Genomic DNA, 2,735 nt, shown 5'->3' with positions numbered 1-2,735 from the left:
AGACCCATTGTTGATTTGTTATTATTTAAACTTCCATAAAGCTGACTGCATACCCTTAAAATTGCATTCTCCGTTGACAAACCTGCTCTAAACCCAAATTGATTGTTGCAAAAAAATTTAAATTTTTCTAAAAAGGACACAATGCGAACCTTCACTACTTTTTCAAAAATTTTAGAAAAGGTGGAAAGAAGTGAAATTGGCCTATAATTTGAAATATTTTTACTATTTCCTTTCTTAAAAAGAGGAATAACTTCAGCACATTTAATATGGTCAGAAAAACAACCTATTTCAACACTTTTATTAAATAGGGAGGCCAATACATCAACAATAAACCAGGCAACATTTTTTAACAAAATACTTGAAACACCATCACTTGTGCACGAATTTTTATTTTTTAGAGAAGAAATAACGCGGAAAACTTCTCTCGAAGTTATCGGGTCAAAAACAAAGCTGTTTGATTGTATGTTTTCTAGAAAATTTTCCAAAGAAATGGAACAATTGCAGTTTTTACATTTTTCGACATCTGGTTTCAATTTTTCCGAAATATTTGTAAAATAATCATTAAATATATTAGAAATTCTATATGAGTCTGATTCAGTAATACCCTCAACTTCAATAGCATCAATCTTAACACAATTTCTCTCTTTTCCTAAAATTCTGTCAACAACTCTCCATTCTTCTCGTACATTACCTTCAGCTCTAGCAAACAAATCAGCGTAGTAGTTGTTGCGAGTATCGTCGATTTTTTTATTAATAGTTTTGCACAAGTTTTCATAGTGTTTCTTAAGTTGTACATTATTAAAGTGTCTTTTACATTTCCAACCCAACTTATTTTTTTTCCTTATCATATTAAGAAGGTTATTGGTCATCCAAGGCTTTAAATGTTTTTTACTACCCGATATCTTTTTTTGAAACGTATATGATTTAATGTGTTCTTGAAAAATTTTCACAAATATTTCAAATGCAGTTGAAGGATTACTTTCCGAGTAAACTGTCTCTGTTTCAAAAATCATTCCTGAAAACAGTTTTATTTAATAACAAAATGAATTAAAAATTTATTGGCTTTACAAGAAGTGATAGCACGTCGTTGTGAGTATAACCATTGATTTTTAATAATGTTTTTTCCAAGCTAAGCCATGTTTTTGAAAAGTACCTACCTCTCCCGTCTAAACGAAGGGGAATAGAACTCTCCCTCTCCTCTTCGAGTTGTTTCTTGTCCCAATCCTACCTACATGCACTATCTTTTTAGAACATACATACCTTGTGATTCAACGTACCAACATACCTACATATGTAAGAGAAAATGGTAAGCACTTAAAAAAAATAAAATAAAAATAAAAATTAAGATACTAAGAAAAAGAAGAGAACTCTTCATATTTTGGTTCATCTCTTTTAATCCCTCCTAATCCCACTCACTTTTGTGATTTCTGTATTTTGTATTTGTAGTTAGTTGGTGCGCGACTTGAAGCGAAGTAGTGTGTTGTTTAACTTTGACAAAAAAATAACAAATAATAAATAATACAAAACAAAACAAATAAATAATTATTTTAAGAACTGGTGAGTTGTTCACTGAGTTGATTTATATATTTGTAGTTTTTGTAGAGTTGTTTTATCTTATTATCCTATTATCCTAATTCCTCAAACACAAAAAAAAAGTTAATTAAAGTGAGAAGGCGAATAGTGTGTGGCGGTTGCTCATTCTCTAGTTCCACTTGAGTGTGGGGTATAGCTGGTAGTGAAGAGAGTCGGTTTCCGTATGCAGACGAAGGTAGTCTGATAGTGTGTGTGACTTCTACCAAAGCTGCCGGTTCCACTTAAGTTGCGTGTGCGAGAAGAGCATGACCGTTGGTTCCATTCGTTCGTTCTCAGTATATACTCAATAAGAGATACAGAACAAAATTGTGTGTGCGCCGCTTTACCGGTTCCTCTTCGCCTGGAAGACGAAGGAGTGTGTGGTGAGCGTGCGTGGTTCCATTTTCGCTCAAACTCTCTTAGTTAATTTCTATCTTTTATTTTCTGTTTCATTTAAGCATGAGATTTATTTACTACTCTTAATTTTTGGCTAAACAGCTCAAAGTGTTTTCTTTATCTTTTTTTTCAGAACCAGAGTTGCCGATGGACGGTCTTACAAAAATACCTTTGAAATAAAAATTAAATTATTTTGCAAATGAAATAAAAAAAAAAAAAATAAATATTTTCTTTTGTCATTGTTTTTATTTAATTTCTTACATATCAGAAGTGGGATAAAAGACCTGCAACTATAATCGTCCATCGGCAGCACTTATATTGCAAAAAAAAAAAACAATCTTAAATAATTTTCTTTATGATAAACATATTATTTTTTTTATTTATTCTCCTTTGATTTTGCTTAGAAATTTGATTAGCAATATTAAAAAAAAAAAAAATGGGTAGACACTCAAGAAAAAGAGGTAATAGGGTAGACACCAGTGGTAGTGAATCTGACGAAGAAAGAATCGGTAGAGAGAAAAAAACAGACAAGCGAAGACATGCAAAGAGACGAAGGTCTCATCGATCTCTTTCAAGTAGAAAATCGAAATCGTTAGAAAAGTTTACAGATGCAATTGCTGCATTAGTAGAGAAAACAGGCAGCTTGAATCAGGGTTCGAGCGTGAAGGGGGAAGCCGTGCCTGAATTCAATCCTGAAGACAGCAATCAATCGGCTTTGAAATGGCTTCACAAGGTCGATGAGTTACGGGGTATTTTCAAGTGGTCTG

Source organism: Episyrphus balteatus, chromosome 1 (genome assembly GCF_945859705.1).
Source record: "Episyrphus balteatus chromosome 1, idEpiBalt1.1, whole genome shotgun sequence".
Lineage (NCBI taxonomy): Eukaryota > Metazoa > Arthropoda > Insecta > Diptera > Syrphidae > Episyrphus > Episyrphus balteatus.
The sequence above is the reverse complement of the archived record's forward strand: the minus strand, read 5'-3'. Positions refer to the sequence as shown.